Source organism: Gorilla gorilla, chromosome 9, assembly GCF_029281585.2.
Source record: "Gorilla gorilla gorilla isolate KB3781 chromosome 9, NHGRI_mGorGor1-v2.1_pri, whole genome shotgun sequence".
Classification (NCBI taxonomy): Eukaryota; Metazoa; Chordata; class Mammalia; order Primates; family Hominidae; genus Gorilla; species Gorilla gorilla.
Window position 1 is genome coordinate 88416051 of NC_073233.2, and position 19093 is coordinate 88435143.

General features: G+C 39.9%; 1 long non-coding RNA gene and 1 other non-coding gene across 2 annotated transcripts in view; one reads left to right on the forward strand and one right to left on the reverse strand.

Moving 5' to 3' along the window:
- LOC134759294 (uncharacterized) overlaps window positions 1-19093 on the reverse strand; it is a 1134411-nt gene that overhangs the window by 11178 nt on the left and 1104140 nt on the right. The window lies entirely within an intron of this gene.
- On the forward strand, window positions 1051-1157 carry LOC115936322 (U6 spliceosomal RNA). The gene has a single exon (XR_004071824.3). It is a non-coding gene; the product is annotated as a U6 spliceosomal RNA (small nuclear RNA).

The following is a 19093-nucleotide window of genomic DNA, read 5'->3' on the forward strand; positions in this document are numbered from 1 at the left end:
CGGAATAGTCTCAGGGCCTTCTTGCATCATGAAAACCAACCACACTACCAAAAAGTGCTTTATAAAATAAAATATTCTGTTGATGTGTTGAGAAAATAAAAATGGACTTGCACGCAGTACAGTTAGAACAATAATTTAAAAAAGAAAAATGTTTACTGATATTAGAATATACTCACAAAATTATATTTCCCATGAAAAGCAAAGAACAACACAGAGTAGTTGGTCCCATTTATCTTAAAAATTATATATTTATAGGCCGGTGCAGTGGCTCAGACCGGTAATCCCAGCACTTTACCAGGCCGAGGCAGGCGGATCACGATGTCAGGAGATGGAGACTATCCTGGCTAACACAGTGAAACCCTGTCTCTACTAAAAATACAAAAAATTAGCTGGGCGTGGTGGTGGGTGCCTGTAGTCCCAGCTACTTGGGAGGCTGAGGAAGGAGAATGGTGTGAACCCAGGAGGCAGAGCTTGCAGTGAGCCAAGATCATGCCACTGCAGTCCCGCCTGGGGGACAGAGTGAGACTCCATCTCAAAAAAAAATATTAAAAAATTATATATTTATATATTTGCATGTGTGTATATTTATATGTAATACTTATTTTTGATCATATATTTATATATTTCATGAAATATATATATGAAAAACCTCACACAATTATGCACTATAATAGTTGAAGTAATTTTACAGATGGCAGAGTTATAGAGGATATTATTCTATTTTTATTATTATTTTTAATTTTACTATATTTTCCAAATTTCCCACAACATGCCTTTTTCATTATAAAAGTGATAATAAACTATGACTTCTATTATTTAAAAAGCTACAAAACTGAAGATCTTTTTAAAATTACTCTAATTTGTAGATCTTTATGAAAACGTGGAGGAAGACTCATTGTTTAAAATTGTTAATCAATTATGTTTGCATCATAGTACTACTACTAATTAACAGTATGATGTTAGATATATTGCTTAACTTCTCTGGGTTAGTTTTACCATCTAGTAATGTGAAAAAGTAATGCCTATGTCTTAGACTCACTATGAGAAATAGTGCTCACTTCAGCAGCACATATACTGAAATTGGAACGGTACAAAGAAGATTAGCACGACCCCCATGCAAGGATGATATGCAAATTCATGAAGCGTTTAAAAAATTAAATAAAAAAAGAAAAGAAAGAATTTTTATGATAAATTAAAATGACTGAAAGCAAGAAACTTGCAGAAATATCTTTGTTATACTATCTTAGAGGGCAGGGATTATACAAGTATTTATAAAATATCCAGCAGATTTTTAATGGAGTAGCTTCAGCTAAATTAGAAAAGGTTTTGATTGCAAACTCTAAAGAAGTCTCTATCAATATATAACCAGAGAATAGTAAAATTACTATTTTGAAACTGACCTTGAGGCATCTCTTCCATCATTAATTCCAGTCTTCCTTTTCCATCAGCAAATGTCCAACTTTTCCCTGCACACTTTTAACAATGGGACTCTCATTCATTTGGCAGTATTAGCATAGAACTCACTATTAGTTTTTTTTTTTTTCCTCTGTTAAGCCAAAATCCATTTATCTGTTCCTTTCACTCTACATCCTGCTTCTTTCTTCAGGATCTAGATAAAATTTGCCTAATCCAACAGTCACACGATAGCCTTTTCAGTTTCTAAAAACAGCTATCATTTCCCCTCTCTACTAATCCAGATTATTATTCACTTTTTCCCCAGCTAATCCTTGGAAAATAAGGTTGCTAGGCCCCTCACTTTCCCCTGGAGCACACACACTATACACTTATGAAATTGTGGAATCTAAGCCTGAATACAATTTCAACCAAGTTTCACTAGCATAAAACACAGGATTCCACCTGCCTAGCTGTCTTAATTGATTTTAAAATCATATAACATTGTAGGAGTCCTATCATTGGTTGTCTTAAATGAACTTTGAAAACGGTACACTGAAAAGGCATTGGCCTTGAAACTCAAGAGATGTAGGGTCCAGTGCAGTGCCTGGCACACAGTAAGCACAGTAGTCCCCACTTATTCATGTGGGATGCATTGCAAGACTCCCAGTGGATGCCTGAAACCATGGATAGTACAGAACCCTAGATATACTATGTTTCTTCCTATACATACATACCCATGATAATATTTAACTTGTAAACTAGGCACAGTTAGATTAATAACAATAGTAATAAAATAGAACAACTATAATAATATACTGTCATAAAAGTTACGTGAAATCAGTCTTTCTCTGTCCTGAAATATCTTATCATATTGTACTTACATTTCTTGAGCCTACATGTTGAGTTGAAGGGAGATGAATGACATAGGCACTGTGATGTAGCTATAGGCTACTATTGACCTTCTGACAACACATCAGAAGGAAAATCATCTGCTTGAGGTGATTCTGGTCCTCAATCCATGTAGATGTCGATAGCTGGATGTCAGGAGCAGACAATGTTGATGACTAACGGGAGAATGGGTAGCATACATATGGATATGCTGAACAAAGGTATGATCTGTGTCTAGGGTGGGATGGAGCAGGACAGTGGGAGATTTCATCATGCCACTCAGACTGGCTTGCAATCTAAGACTTATAAATTGTAGATTTCTGGAATTTTTCATTTATTATTTTTGGACTGCAGTTGACCTCAGGTAACTAAAACCACATAAAGGAGAAACACAGATATGGGGGATCTACTATTTTCAATAAATTATGGCTGTTATTGTCATAATTACCACTGTAATTATTTAAAAACGCTTAAGATATTTTAGATTTGTAATCACTGAGCCTTATTTTCCTGAACCTGTGTAACACATTTTGTTTATTAGAAATCTGGGTAGAATGTTCATCTTTGTTAACTGTATTTTATGATAATTAAATTGTCTTATCAAGTAACCCTGTTAAAAGCTTCTAGGATTGTGATTCAGTGTGAAACCACATGTGCTTTCCCTTCCAGATCTCTGTCACCTGTGCATGCGATGAGCTATTCACTATATCTTCAGTCAAGCCACAGATAAAAATGTTGACTGAAGCAAGTTCAAAGTCTGAGGCACATGTGTTGTGCATCACCCGATGTGAGAAAGAAAGGAACTTCTTATAGCTGTGTATACCTGTGTCGTTTGAGAAATGGCAGACTAAGCCATTTTTCATCATTTAATTTTTAACCCTCTGGGTCACTACATTTACCTGAAGTGCACTTAACATTATAGAATCTAAGACCATTTGAAAATTGTCATTGGCATTAGTTCTTGTTTTTTTTAAAAAAATAGACTGAATCACAACTCAGACTTGTGAACTCTATTGGTGTATCTGAGCAGTATAATTAATGAATTTCAGTTAATTTTTAAAGACTTACTCTGTACTAGGCCCTAAGCCAGAGCCTGAAGAAGTTCACGGTCTAGTGAAATACACAAATATATATTATATCATCGTATGTATGTTGTCAAGTATTAAAACAGAGGCATTCATGACTGTTTCTAAAGTGTCATAACCAAATTCCTGGCCACATAATTAAAAACATTTTAGAGCTGGCAAATATTTTATAAATTATCAAATCCAATCTTTTAATTATATCCAGAAACTGGCTCAAAAAAGGGAACCAACTTGGCTGGGCGCGGTGGCTCACGCCTGTAATCCCAGCACTTTGGGAGGCTGAGGCGGGCAGATCACAAGGTCAGGAGATCGAGACCATCCTGGCTAACACGGTGAAACCCCCCTCTACTAAAAATACAAAAAAATTAGCCGGGCATGGTGATGGGCGCCTGTAGTCCCAGCTACTCGGGAGGCTGAGGCAGGAAAATGGCGTGAACCCAGGAGGCAGAGCTTGCAATGAGCCGAGATCACGCCACTGCACTCTAGCCTGGTGGACAGAGCAGGACTCAGCCTCGAAAAAAAAAAAAGAAAAAGAAAGAAAAGGGAACCAACTTGCCCAAGTTCACATAGCTAACTGATGGACAAGAACTCAGATGTTTGAGTGCCTATAGAAATGTCCTTCCCCTATCCTCCACTTGACAATGTCCTCCTGCACCAATAAATATGTACATTTGTTTATATGTAATGGTAGACCATCCTAAGAGTCATCTTTCTGAAGAATCTTATAATCCAGGATTGAAGGTATGGATACAGAATAAATAAGAAATGTGTATTCTATTGAGTCTTTATCCCTGAATATATCTAAGGAATTAAATGCACACGTTCATGCACAATTAAATTCCCTTACATTCCAATATTAGCTTGTCATTATTTGTTTTTTCCCCCTCTTCCATGGAATATAGGGAAGTATAATAACACCTTATTAATTAAGGATTAATGCTCATTCGTTTTTAATTAATTCATCCCTCAAATATTTATTGACTTTCCACTATGTGAAAGCTCATTTTGAGACCAGAAAAGTTCCCTGGTCCCCTTTTCAGGGCATGCGATGAGGGTGTGGCTTGCTTCTTCAGTGCCCCACTGCTCAAACCTCTAGGGGAAGCATACAGACGGGCAGGCTGTGGATCTCCCACCCCATGGAAGTGTCTGGAGGTGAATGTTTATAGCTGAGGCCCCAGTGGGCGTGGGTTACAGGGTGCTAACTTAGTTTAGCCATCTGTAGGCAGCTTGTGTTAACCAGCTCAATTACACCCTCTACATTGTGAGAAAGACAGAGGACTTTCTTTATCCTGGGTTCTTGCCTTGGTGTTCCAGAAGAATCAGATCACACCTGGGCTTGGAGAATAAGTTCAAGGTTTTATTGAGTGGACATAGCTCTCAGCAGATGGGGGAAGCCAGAAGGGGATGGAGTGGGTCAGGCCGCTCAACAGCCTGGGCTCTTCTCCGACTACCCCAGCCAAACTCTGCCTCCTTCTGTGTCCGGAATTGGTGGGTTCTTGGTCTCACTGACTTCAAGAATGAAGCCGCGGATCCTCACGGTGAGTGTTACAGTTCTTAAAGATGGTGTGTCCGGAGTTTCTTTCTTCTGGTGGGTTCATGGTCTTGCCGGCTTCAGGAGTGAAGCTGCAGACCTTGACGGTGAGTGTTACAGCTCTTAAAGGCGGTGCATCTGGAGTTGCCCTTTCCTCCCGTCAGGAGTTGTTCGTCCCTCCTGGTGGGTTCGTGGTCTCGCTGGCTTCAAGAGTGAAGCTGCAGACCTTCATGGTGAGTGTTACAGCTCACAAAGGTGGCGTGGACCCAAAGAGTGAGCAGCAGCAAGATTTATTGCAAAGAGCGAAAGAACAAAGCTTCCACAGCATGGAAACGGACCTGAGGGGGTTGCCACTGCTGGCTAGGGCAGCCTGCTTTTATTCCCTTATCTGACCCTACCCACATTCTGCTGATTGGCCCATTTTACACAGAGCTGATTGGTCCATTTTGACAGGGTGCTGATTGGTGCGTTTACAATCCCTGAGCTACACACAGAGTGCTGACTGGTGTATTTACAATCCTCTAGCTAGACGTAAAAGTTCTCCAAGTCCCCACTAGATTAGCTAGACACAGAGCATTGATTGGTGTGTTTACAAACCTTGAGCTAGACACAGAGTGCTGATTGGTGTGTCTACAAACCTTGAGCTAGACACAGTGCTGATTGGTGAGTTTACAAACCTTGAGCTAGACAGAGTGCTGATTGGTGCATTTACAATCCTTTAGATAGACATAAAAGTTCTCCAAGTCCACATCAGATTAGCTAGATACAGAGTGCTGATTGGTGCATCCACAAACTCCGAGCTAGACACAGAGTGCTGATTGCTGCATATACAATCCTCCGGCTAGACATAAAAGTTCTCCAAGTCCCCACACAACTCAGGAGCTCAGCTGGTTTCACCTAGTGGATCCTGTGCCAGGACCACGGGCGGGGCTGCCCACCAGTCTCCTTGGCTGGTCGATGGGACCGGGTGCCACAGAGCAGGGGGCAGCGCCCATCAGGGAGGCTCAGGCCATGTGGGAGCCCACTGCAGGTTGGCAGTGGGGCTGCCGTGGGCATGGCAGGCTGCAGGTGACGAGCCCTGCCCCATGGGGAGGTGGCTGAGGCCTGGTGAGAATTCAAGAGCGGTGCGGGTGGGCAAGCAGTGCTGGGGGGCCCAGTGCCCCCTCCGCAGCTGCTGGCCTGGGTGCTAAGCCCCTCACTACCTGGGCCCGCAGCACCAGCCGGCCACTCCGAGTGTGGGGCCCCCTGAGCCCGCACCCACCAGGAACTCACGATGGCCCATGAGGGCCGCGCACAGCCCCGGTTCCCACCTGCGCCTCTCCCTCCCTCCACACCTCCCCTCAAGCAGAGGGAGCCAGCCCAGAGAGGGGCTCCCACAGTGCAGCAGTGGGCTGAAGTGCTCCTCAAGTGTGGCCAGAGCAGACGCCAAGGCTGAGGAGGTGTGTAGAGCAAGCGAGGGCTGCTCACGTTGTCACCTCTCAGTTCCACCTGTCGATGGGCTGCCTGTGTGCTGGCATCTGTCCTGTGCTCTTCTGCCAGCATGCTCCCCTCAACATCCTCTCAATGTCCATCCACTTGTGTCTTCTTCAGCCGATATGTTCCTCTCGACATCCAGCCACTTGTGTCTCTGCCTGCTAGGATCTTGGGGTTTTTATAGGCACAGGATGGGGCGTGGCAAGCCAGGATGGTCTTGGGAAATGCAACATTTGGCCAGGAAAACAAAAATGCCTGTCTTCACCTAGATCCATGGGCACAGGCCCAAGGGTGGAGCCCTAGCCAGGGACTATGCCCTTCCTCACTTCCATATCATTTAAAAGGAGCACACCCTTCTCTTCTCAGCACTTCCCTTGTCCCCTTTGGTATCACTTTGTAAGATAAGATATAGAGTAACTATGGTAGCAGCCCTAAGAAAGTCCATTTGTCTTGGTAGTACTCTGCTCTTTGTGTTACAATGAAATGTATCATAAAGCCTAATAACACATGAATATTCTGGATACTTACTCTTACAAAGGACACACAGGCTACTGCCACTGTTCTAGGGTATCTGTGCCACAATTAAGTATTAGTGAAGCAAATATTTATTGTATCTTAGTGTCTGAAAGAAACTGAGATATGTGATTTTCATAATATTTTCTGATTTGGCACTCCCAACTCCTCTGAGAAGTTGATATTCTAATTGCCCACTAGTGATTATAGCTGAAAACCTGAGGTTGCTAATGCTGAGTAATTTATCTCAGGTCATACAAGTAAATGAAGGAGCTAGCATTTGAATGCAAGTCTTTGTGACTTCAAAGCCTATGCTGTTTCCACAGAACTTTCACAATGTTCTGGAATCAAAGGGTGGTGACAACCATCAGTGTCTAAAATGGGTGAGGAAAGCTTAGAAGGAGTGAGTTCGTCACTAAATTCAATAGTTTGCATTTGTTTAAGTTTAACCTGTATGATAACAGATTTTTTTATAAATTGGAATATAAACATGTGCACTTTCCTCGAGTATCTCTAAGTGCAAGATTCTGCACTAAAGCTGTGAAATTCTGCAGTTGATCATTTTAAGAAGCTATTATTCACTATTGCTATTAATGAGAATGATTTTTTACTTCCTTTTCTGAAGCTTCTCTTTCTGTATTTTCAACATGGGCAGTTATACACAAAGTCATTTACTATACATTTTGTTTTGTTTTGTTTTCCACTGTGGATGGTTCTGGCACTGAGTTTATCTCCCGTTAAGCACATTTCTTCTTGGCCATGAAGATGAGCCAAATTGCCTTAGCTATTTGGTCTTACCCATGGTGCAACACTTGCCAGAAGTTTCTCCAGGGAAATTATGCAGCTCTAAGCAGCTCCGGGTCTTTTAGCCCCAAGTTTCCTCAAAATAACCTGGACATTTTCCACACTCTTCAGTTCCACCTCACTGGTCCCTGGACGAGTTGTGTAAGGTTTTTGAATGACCTTGATCCACCCTAATTTGAAATCGCCACAGGTATCAGAAGGAAAAGCTGACAGGGGATTATTCCCAAGTAGGACAGATCACCTCTAAACTGACACAGGCCCCATAGGAAGGGCTCAATCTTCTGTTTTTCTTACTGGGTGGCTTTTTCACTTATGATGGGGAAAGGAGTTCTGTCGAGAATAGACATCCCCCTGGCTCTTTCTTAGAAGAGGTCAGAGATGAAAAAGCAGGAGACAGATTCCTAATCTTTTATTTACTTCCCCAAAAGCGAATTTGCAGTATAGAAAGGAGACTAAAATGGCAAGGACTTCAGTTAACAGTGCAGCACCAAGCAGTGGGGATAAAATAATAAATAGGATGCACAGAGTCCTTCACTCCCAAAATCAGTAGTTAAGCACCATTTCAATAAACTTATTTCTCTAAAGTAGTGCACATACCAGGAAAGGGGAAAGGAGTACTAGGGGAGCTGAGAATGGGACTCAAATCCAAACCCACAGAGCTGGGCAAAGTTCTGACTTCAAATACCTAAGTCTACTTGTCCTCAGAGATTATATATTTTATTTTTAATCTAATAGGCATTTATGTAATACTTGCTATATGCCATGCTCTATTATAAGAGCTTTAGAAACATTCAGCCAGGCACAGTGGTTCACGCCTGTAATCCCAGCGCTTTGGGAGACCAAGGTGGGCAGATCACAAGGTCAGGAGTTCGAGACCAGCCTGGCCAACATAGTGACACCCCATCTCTACTAAAAATACAAAAAATTAGCTGGGGGTGGTGGCAGGTGCCTGTAATCCCAGCTACTCAGGAGGCTGAGGCAGGAGAATCACTTGAACCCAGGAGGCAGAGGTTGCAGCCAGCTGAGGTGGCGCCACTGCGTACCAGCCAGGGTGACAGTGTGAGACTCTGTCTCAAAAAAAAAAAAATTCATTTAATCTTCATATTAAACCTATGAAATAGATACTATCATCCCTGGTCCCATTATATGGATGAGGAAACTGAGGCACAGGTAATTTGAGTAACCTGCTCAAGGTCACACAACTAGGAAGTGGCAGAGCTGGGTTTTGAACCCAGAGGCCATGCTCTTATTCCTAAAATAGGAACCTATCAATAAATCCTTTAAAAGGAAAAGTTCCTGTGACCTGGTCAGGGGTGGCATGGGAAAGGAAGACTTGGAAAGACTATTTGCATTCTGCAGTGCTGAAGAAGTACAAGAGGAGGGCATCACTCATTCTCTGGTCTTGGTCTGTAGGAAAATGAGGACCCCAAGAAACTGCTGGAGCCACAAATATGGCCTCGGCCATGTGGTGCAAAAGCCTGTGTGGGCTCCTGCCAAGACACCAAAATAGCTTATTCATATTGAAATTTTAATCTAATCCAGGCCCATCATAGACCTTGGATAGTGCCAATTTCTAAAGAAGAGAATATGTAAATAGTCCTTTCCCATCTTAAAAGTAATTTTTGCAGATAGTAGCTTCTCCTGCCACACTTCTCCTCTACATGCAGAGAGAGGATCGACAAAGACCCCTCTCTGACAGAGAAGTCCCAAACTACCCTCACACTGCCAGCCTTTCAGAGGAAATGAGAGAGACAGAGGAAATGGTCAAACCAGAGACAGAATATCGTTTTTGTTACCTACCTTCCCTAATCCAAAAATAACTAGATCCCCCAATAGCCAGGAAACTCGAAGAAAAGAGACAGGAAAAGAGGAAAATGCATCAATTTCATGAATTAGAAAACACTAAAAATTCGGGCAAGGATTACCACACTGAAATAAAACCTCCATGGCCCTTCAATCACCAAACCATCTCTACAGCAGACTGCCCTTTCAAATATTTATTTTGTATTTTTCTTTCATTTTCCTCGCCCCCATTACCCAGAAAATGGAAATAGGTGAAATACTACTTGCATGACCTTGAAAAAGTATCCCACACTCTTTGCGTCTCAGTCTCCTTGTCTCCAAAATGTGAATAATCTGACCCCACAGGGTAGTGCTAACTGATGGAAGCACCTGGCACAGGGCCTGTTTCATAAGGAATGCTCAATATAGGCTTCTCCTTCTTCTTTTATTTATTTTTTTAGGCGGAGTCTTGCTCGGTCACCATGTTGGAGTGTAATGGCGCAATCTCAGCTCACTGCAACCTCCATCTCCCGGGTTCAAGTGATTCTCCGGCCTCAGCCTCCCAAGTAGCTGGGACTACAGGGGCATGCCACCACACCCAGCTAACTTTTTTGTATTTTTAGTGGAGACGGGGTTTCACAATGTTGGCCAGGATAGTCTCGATCTCTTGACCTCGTTATCCACCCGCCTTGGCCTACCAAAGTGCTGGGATTACAGGCATGAGCCACCACACCCGGCTGGCTTCTCCTTTTTATTAACAAAAGCATCTTTTGAGCACTTGCTTATCTTCCTAGTTAGCTTTGTGATCTTGCATATGTCATTTTAACTTAGCTGAACCTTCATTGCCATCCATAAAAATCAGTGTAAAGAAATGAAAGGATTTATCATTTTGACAACCAGAATTTCTATAAGGAAGGAGGCTGTGTTTGTATTTAAAAAAAAAAAAACACTTTGATGATTTCTGGTGTTAGCTAATTGGCATCATGGCTTCCAACAAGAAGGACAAAATGCTCTCTATGGGACAACTAAACTGGAAATAGAGAAATAAAGAAAATACCTGATGAGAGAAGAGCAGGAGGAGGGACAAAAAAAGACAGCCTAATGCGGTTAAAGGTTTGCGAAGCTCTGCAGTGGTGGGGTAGCTGAGGATGTTGTAAGAGCAAGGTTTCTTACTATTCTGTTTAAAGTTGTTTACATTGCTTGGACTTAAAGCTTTCTCTGTTTCACCACTACATCTTATAGATAGTCTAATAAGGATATTTGTTAGGAATGTTAAACTTAAGGAATTTGAAGAACCTGAGTTCCAAGTGTAGGTCAACAAAGATGACCCAGGACAGAGCAGGTGCCCAGACATGTAGGTGGTCATGAAAGCAGAACCTTGGATACATCCAGAGAAGTCCTGGCTGTCTGCAGGCCCAGGCAGATGAGAAGGGAATCTGAAGCCCATGTTACCTAGATTTTTCAGAAGCAAGGAAGATTTCAGCTGAGAGTAAAGTTACCGGAGGATAATCATATGAACTTAGCAGGTAAATGACTTCACATCCATCTCAAGTTATATGGCCTTATAAGTGTTCTCCCTCTCTCTATTCCCTCCTTCCATTCTTTGTTTCTTGTGGTCTTTATATCTTGCTTTTAATAAAAATGCTGTAGTTTTACATTGGAGTGCATATTTCTATATCGTAGTCCAACCCACATTATTCCAAAGGGGAAATATTAGCTCGTCTGTTCCAACTGCAGTATCTTTCAATCTCCAGAAAGCATATATGTTTTTTTCTTTTAAACCACATCATCCAGTGAATATTCATCTATGTAAAAGTGATTCATTATCACCTTTCATTTTTACTATCCACTATCTTATTGTTCATTACTATCTAGAGGCTGGTTTCTCACTTTTGTCCTTGGATTTGCAATTTTTATTGCCACTGCAGACTACTTTTCACATCTCCTTTTACAGTTTCTGTGTTTCTCCATAACCATCCCTCTGTGTTCCATGATCAAGTAAAGTGGCAGTCACTAAATTATTGGGAATTCTCTATAGCTTCCCATCATTGGTGATGTTGGACCATACAATCTACTCACTCTTTTCAGTGAGCCATATATTGAAAAAGATATATGGGTATTAACACTTCAGTGTCTGGCGGATTTAGAGATCAACTTCCTGTTTATTATCAACTATTATCTGTGTTGATTTTGTAATTCTCTTTCTCTTTCTCTCTCTAGTTCTATACAATTGTGTTGCTTAGTTTCTTGTGCCATTGCAAAGCTGTTTCTTCATCTCGATTGTCAATACCTAGATTTCAGGTCCTCTGCAAACCTCTCTTTTTTCATTTAATAAACTCATTTGGTTAGTTCCCACTATACAAGAAAACAAATTTCAGGCACCCTGGAATTTCTCATGGACTCTTCTCTAAAATACTCACCTTGGGCTGGGCACGGTGGCTCACGCCTGTAATCCCAGCATTTTGGGAGGCCAAGTCAGGCAGATCATGAGGTCAGGAGATCGAGACCATCCTGGCTAACATGGTGAAACCCCGTCTCTATTAAAAGTACAAAAAATTAGCTGGGTGTGGTGGCGGGCACCTGTAGTCCCAGCTACTCGGGAGGCTGAGGCAGGAGAATGGCGTGAACCCAGGAGGCGGCGCATGCAGTGAGCCAAGATTGCGCCACTGCACTCCAGCCTGAGCAACAGTGCAAGACTCTGTCTCAAAAATAATAATGATAATAATAAAATAAAATAAAAAATAAAATAAAATACTCACCTTGGCCAAATTCTCTGCCACCAGTCCCTACTTTTCCCCCACCCTACATCAAAGTTGTAAATAGTTGATTAATGATACTCTTCAATTTGGGAACATTATCAGTTATTATCACTGGTCCACAAAAGGTCCTTCCCTTATTTTATATATTTATGTATTTTCTCTTTTCACAATGTGTTATTCCCACTTGTTTGCATGTGTTCATACAGTCGTTTCTGCTATAATGCTTGTTATGCAACTGTGAATTTGTTTCCATGCCATTGACAGAGCAAACAATTTGAGTATAATGTAAAATTTATGTTGTGTGGAATTCTGTCCAGGAGAAACACTAGGTGAATTCAGAAAACTGTACTCCAGTGATTGGAGCACCAAATAAACATAAACATACCAAAAGCATACATATACACACTCCTCAAATGTGTACTAGCTACCTCAATTCCCTGTCTGTGTTAGGAGCCATACAAATAAACATCTGGCACTACAACTGAATGAAAGTTTTCATATGTACATATTGTAACATGTATGTACTTTAACCACTTAACGTATATAATTGTGCTGCAGTTTTTATTAGATTTCAAACTTTTTAATGTCACTGGAAAATATTTTTTGTTCCCCAAACACATTGTTTTCACAAGCACAGTGTTTTCTACTTCATGCTTTCGCATACCAATGTGATTTTTAGAAAAGAGTAAGTTGCTTTATGAAGAAATGACTATTGGTTTATATACACATATATTTAATTTATAAAAGTTAAATTATGTATAAATGTCATTCTGTTTCCTGCTGGGGTTTTTTTTAATCTAAGTACTATGCTTTCAGATCCTCCAATGTTGTTATTTATGGTTTCTAACCACTACATATCACTCTTCTATATTTCACCCATCTACTCTCCCATGGGTAGACACCCACTCAAGTTATTTTCAAATTTCTGCTACTAAATAACATTAAAATAAAATTTAAAAAAAACCTGTGCAAACCTTCTTCTGGCTCTACATAACAACTTTCTTTGGAATAAATACTCAGAAGCGGAATTGCCAGATCATAAAGTAAGAAAACATTTACTTTTCCTAAAGAGTGCCAGCATGGTCTCAAAAAGGTATATGCTATCAAAATACCAGTAATATTCTTCCCAGCAGTAGAAAAAAAGTATTAAAATTTCTATAAAACCACAAAGGACCCCAAATAACCAAAGCAATAGTGAGCAAAAAGAACAAAACTATAGGCATCAGATTGCCTGACTTCAAAACATACTACAAAGCTATAGTAACCCAAACTACATGATACTGGTATGAAAACAGATACATAGACCAATTAAATCCAATTAAATGGAATAGGGAGTCCAGAAATAAATTCATGTATTTACAGCCAACTGTAAATACAATTTTGACAAAGGCACCAAGGACATACACTTGGGAAAAGGCACCCTCATTAATAAATGGCGCTGGGAATACTAGATATCCATATGTAGAGGAATGAAACTAGACACCTATCTCTCACCATATACAAAAGTCAACTCAAGATGGATTAAAACTTAAACATAAGACCTGAAACTATAAAATTACTAGAGGAAAACGGAGGGGAAATGGTCTAGAACTTTGGTCTAGGCAGAGATTTTATGGTCCAGCCTTCAAAAGCACAAGCAACAAAACCAAGAAAAGACAAATGGAACTATACCAAACTAAAAAGAGCTTCTACACAACAAAGGAAACAATCAACAGTGTTAAGATACAATCTGTAGAATGGAAAAAAAAAGTTTGCAAAGTATTCCTCCAACAAGGTACTAATATCTAGACTATACAAGGAACACAAACAACTCAACAGCAAAAAAAAAAGTCACTTAAAAACGGGCAAAGGATCTGAATAGAAACTTCTCAAAAGAAGACACACAAATAGCCAGCAGGTATATGAAAAATGTTCAAATTCACTGATCATCAAGAAAATGCAAATCAAAACCACAATTGAATATCATCTCACTGCATTTAGAATAGCTATTATCAAAAAGACAAAAAATAAAAGCTGGCAAGGAAGCAAAGAAAAGGGAACTCTTACACACTGTTAGTGGGAATGTGGATTCATACATCCATTATGAAAAATACTATGGAGCTTTCTTAAAAAACTAAAATTAAAACTACCATATGATCCAGTAATCCTACTACTAAGTATTTATCCAAAGGGAAATCAGTGTATCAAAGGGACATCTGCACCCCCATGTTTACTGCAGCACTATTCACAATAGCCAATATATGGAACCACCCTAAGTGTCCAACAATGGATAAATAAGAAAATGTGTTATAGATACACAACGGAATACTATCCAGTTATTTAAAAAGAACAAAATCCTGTCATTTGCAGCAATGTGGTTAGAAGTGGAGCTCAATAATTTAAGTGGAATAAGCCAGACAAAGACAAATATCATATGTTCCTACTTATATGTGGGAGCTAAGAAAGTTGACCTCAGGCCGGCACCCTGGCTCACACCTGTAACCCCAACACTTTGGGAGGCCAAGGCGGGTGGATCACCTGAGGTTAGGAGTTCGAGAGTAGCCTGGCCAACATGGCGAAACCCTGTCTCTACTAAAAATTAAAAATTTAGCTGGGTATGGTGGCACGTGCCTGTAATCCCAGCTACTTGGGAGGCTGAGGCAGGACAATCTCTCGAACCTGGGAGGCAGAGGTTGTGGTGAGCCGAGATCATGCCACTGCACTCCAGCATGAGCAACAGAGTGAGACTCCATCTCAGAAAAAAAAAAAAAAAAAAAAAGAACATTGACCTCATGGAGATAGAGTAAAATGACAGTTACTAGAGCCTGGGAAGTAGTGGGGGTGAAGAGAGATTGCTTAATGGATAAAAACATACAATTACATAGAAGGAATGAGTCTAGTGTTCAGTAGTACAGTAGGATGACTACAGTTAACAGTAATTTATTGTATATTTCCAAATAGCTGGAAGATCTGAAATGTTCTCAGTATTAAAAATGATAAACATTTGAGGCAAAGGATATCCTAACTACTCTGATTTAATAATTATATATTGTATGCAAGTATCAAAATATCACATATACTCCATAAATATGTACAATTATTATGTTTTGATAAAAAATAAGGCACCTGCTAGTCTAACAATGCAAAAGCATGCTTTTATCTCCAGCTTTACCCAACACTCAAGGTTCTTAGCATTCTAATTTTTGCCACCTAATGTACATTCCCCTCTGCCATTTCTTCCTGTTTTCATATCCAGTTTCAGATCACCTGTGATTCTTTTGACTCTGCCTTACTCCTGAGGCTCAGTCCACAGTGATATTTCTTCAGCTCTGACATTCACATTTTTTTTCTGCATGTTCCACACCCATCCTATGGTTATACTATATTCCTCAATAAATATCCCATCAGTTCTATCAAGCCCCAGCTGCCTGTCCACTCATTCAGCATAGACTCTCATATCTAATTCTGCCATCTTATTTATTCTTTCTGCTCTAAGCAAAACTTGGATACTACCACATGCCTGTCCAAGCTCCCTGGACTTTCCCAACTATTTAATATAAGTATAAATAATTCCCTTCTTCCACAAAACCTGACACACATTCCTTTTATTCCCCCTTGTTTTTTTATTAATAGTATTTGTTCACATATTTCTTTTACTAAGTGGATTCTGAGCTATTTGAGGGTAGGGCATTTGTCTTTGATTCATCTTTATTTCTTCCACATTTAGTAGGCTCTCAAAAACTCTCCCCTGAGTGACTGAATGAGCAAAAATGAGTAAATCAAATGTTATTTTGTATCAAGTGCCCTTAAGTAATCAAAGTTTGCAACACCCAATATATTAGTCACAATTTAAAACTCTTTATTAACATAGAACAAAAAATAAGATGAGATAATTTTTAATTAAAAAACTGTATCTTAAAACCAATTCATGAAGGAGATTGATTATTTGCCGCCTTTTTATTCTAAGAAAGTGATGTTTTATTAATTAGCCTCTCTGGTCTATAACCCTTTTCTATAGTTATCATTCTGCATATCAGTAAAGCTGTGATTTGCTAAAATGAAATATAATTGATAATCAACTCAGAAGCTAATTCTCATATCATTCTCAAGTGAATTCCATTTGACTCAATTTATCCTTTTCTTCCTCAGAGTCTCTGAGATAACTTTATTAAATATTAATATAGAAGTGAGGAAGGATTATGACTATGCATTATATGTTACTCTAAAAGCGTTTGTGTAACTGGGGACAGGGTGCTAAAACTGGGACTGTCCTGGTTTTAGCGCTAAACATCCTGTATCCCAGAAATCTCTTCAGTCCTAGGAAAATTGATGGTCATCTTAAGTCTCAGTGCTCTTCATTTATTGCAGTTTCCTAAGCAGGCATTCAAGATCTCCTCTGCTTTAACTATGACTTTCTTTTCTGTTATATTTTCAGCAGCTCTTCTTGTAATCTACTTTCTAGGCAAACTGAACCATAGTCTGATCTTTACACATGCAGTGGTTCCCTTGCCTGCTGTAGTACAAGTTCAAATTATATGGATTTGGATAAAATGTTATTTTTCCCACCACATATATTCTTCTACCTATAGATTTGTCCTACTATGAGTTTGGCTTACTTTGCTAATCTGTTCTGCCTTGCATGACAGTATCTTACATATGGGTTATCACTTTGTTTTAAAGAAGAAAGTGATATTAAACATGTAATTGCAAAATCTTAGTTCAGGCTCTGCTCATGTTTGTGTTATATCATTTATTTTACATATAAATAAACGTCCAAGTAAATGCACTGAGGCCATTCATGCATGAGTTTACATTCTATTTCTTCCTTTTACTGTCTTGGATGAGTCACCTAACTCAGGGGCATGAATTTCTCCATCTTTGAAATGGACATAAAACATTTTGCTTATAGACATATTAAACAGCTTAACATATGTCGCATATCAACAAACTTTTCTGTAAAGGGACGGATAGTAAATATTTTTGACTTTGTCACCTATATTATTTGACTCAAAAATATTCAGTATCCCTAGTAGTGTAAAAGTAGCAATAGATAATACATAAGCAAAGGGGGTTAGTTTGTTGCAATATATTTTTATTTACAAAAAACAGCCTGTGGGACAGATTTGGCTTATGACCACAGTTTGTCAATTCCTGATGTATATTAAGTACTTAATAAGTAAGAACCACTACTATCAGGACCTAATGTGTCTTTCCTTACTGAGTGTTTTGATTTTGTAATCTTAGTACAAATTAAGCCCAAACTAATCTAACATTTGGCAATCATATTGGGAGGTTTAATTTATGTTCTTCCCATAAGTTCTCCCATACAAATAGTACAGGAAAATTATATGAGCCAATATAGTGAATCTATTCCTGGCAGGGCTAGGATGCCGAAGTTTGAGAATTTTAATATCTCGTTCTCTTTTTCCTGCTTAACTGTAATGAGTGAAGCCCCTAATATTTTAACTTCTACCTTATCTAGTATCTAAAATAATTATAATCTAGTCATGAAGCATGCTAGAGACTCTAAGTGGGTCTGAAATTAAAAAGTCCCCATAAACTCACTGCCCTGAGGCAAAGCCTGAGAACTCAAGTCTTTCAAGACTTTCTCTAAGATACACTAATTTCTCTAAGATACACTAATTTCTCCAAAATTCACTGTCTTTGTGTTTTGATTATCTCTATAGCTTGCCAGGTAATTTCACAGATTCCAATAATCCAGTAGATTTCCCTTTTGGCTGTGAGTTAGAATCACCTGGAAAGATTTAAGAAGGGAATTTTTCTTAAATCAGCCTCAAAAAGCAGTGACCATAACAAAAGGACAAAGTAGACTTTAGCAAAATTGAAAACTTCTTTCATTAAAAGATATTATGAATAAAATGAATTAAAAAGCCACAGATTGGGAGAAAATGTTTACAAAACATACATCTGACTAAGGACCGGTAACCAGAACATGTAAAAAATTTTGACAAAAAGAACCTTTTACGACTTAATAGTAAAAAGATAAGCAACCCAATCAAAAGTGAGCAAACATTTTAAGTTACTTCACAGAAGAAGATATGTAAATGGTGCATAAGTATATTAAAAAGTATCTAAATAACTGTGCAGTGACCTGCTCTTGCCTTGGGCCTCTGGGATTCTAGCCGCCGGAAACCCTATGACCGGACATTTGTGTTGGCAGGGGGATCTTCCCAGAGAGTTGTCAGACAGAACCCAAATCCGCATGAAGCCCAGAAGGTTTGGCGCAGGGGCAGCTGCAGTGAAAAACAGCTGTGGGTGCTCATCCCCCAAGGCTCTCTGTACTCCTCTAGGTGTCTTTCAACTTTGTTAATGACTAGACCTGGAGAGAGGAGGATATTTTTCCCTTGTAAAATGAATGAGTCTAATCTGCATGTCCCCTTGTCTGTGGGCCCCTTCCAGGGTACCATCCTGGCCACCCAGCTGATAGTGCAGTTTCAACTGCCCCCTCAGAGTGTTTTTGCTGATGACCCCTACCAGAGTGATTTTGCCAGTGGGCCCCTCTCACCACCCTTCTAGGGTGAATTTATCTAGAGCCCCACCTCACCCTACTAAAGTGCTTTTGCCAATGGCCCCCAATGGAATGCTATTGCCAGCAGACTGGAAGCACCTTGCTTGGCCCCTCCAGCACAGCCAGCGCTTGACTTCAAGGGACCAGAGAAAAAAGCCATGGGTCCCAGCCCCCCAGGGTAACACTATGCAGCACAGGAGTGCCAAACTGAGCCTTTGCCCTCTGAAAGCATCCAGAAATGAAGCCAATCAACTAAACCCAACACATATCACAGTCAAACCCTCAGGGGCATTAAAGAACATAAAAACAAAAATCCTCATTCACAAGACAGCAATGCCAAAAGGTAAAGGAATAT